At 44.3% G+C, this 659-nt stretch overlaps 1 long non-coding RNA gene across 1 annotated transcript; it reads right to left on the bottom strand.

Annotated features, from left to right (window-relative positions):
* Positions 1–426: 426 nt before the first annotated feature.
* Positions 427–659, bottom strand: LOC125758383 (uncharacterized). The gene is made up of 2 exons (XR_007416001.1): positions 576–659; positions 427–514 (listed from the first exon to the last, which is right to left on the bottom strand). It is a non-coding gene; the product is annotated as an uncharacterized LOC125758383 (long non-coding RNA).

Here is a 659-nt window from a genome sequence, read left to right as displayed (position 1 = left end):
GCGCGATTCCCGCAAACTGAAGCCACAGGCAGCAATGCTTTGAAAAGCCATATTTCCAGATGATCATTCTTGAAAATGCATTATCTGTTTTGCAATGCGATGAAAACCAGGCATGTCAATGGGCGACAGTGTTTCCAGTGAGGTGAGGCCTGCTTTGCAACAACGCCTGCACTTTAGATGCATCTTGTGTGCAAAATTTACATAATTCACAAAATTGACTTGACACTACGGCACACCTTTATTTTTGGTGACTTGTAGAATAAGGGTCACATACAGTTTGCACATTCGAGTATTTACAGTTTAAGTTGTTTGGGAATTTTCGCAGTCCCTTTCGAGTCCTAAATTTGGTCGGTGACGTATTGACAAGACTCCACTGTAGAGTGCTGTCCCTGCCAGGAAGAGCAGGGCACGAAAAGACCAAATAAGAAAAAGAGACTCACCTCTTTATTTAAGCTTCCTCGTTGCTCATTCCAGTATTCATAGGCATTCTTGTAGTTAAGCCAGACGAGGACCGCTGCAAGAGAGATGGCAACCACGGTGAGAACTCACCAGCGTTCTATTCACACAGCAGATACCTTTATCGAGAGCAATGGGTTGAAAGTAAATCATGGGCCGATTCATTGTGATGAGAACCGCCTCTTTGTCATCGTACTGGCTGG

The sequence above is a fragment of the Rhipicephalus sanguineus genome, chromosome 4 (genome assembly GCF_013339695.2).
Source record: "Rhipicephalus sanguineus isolate Rsan-2018 chromosome 4, BIME_Rsan_1.4, whole genome shotgun sequence".
Taxonomy (NCBI): Eukaryota; Metazoa; Arthropoda; class Arachnida; order Ixodida; family Ixodidae; genus Rhipicephalus; species Rhipicephalus sanguineus.
This window is presented reverse-complemented; position numbering and strand designations above follow the sequence as displayed.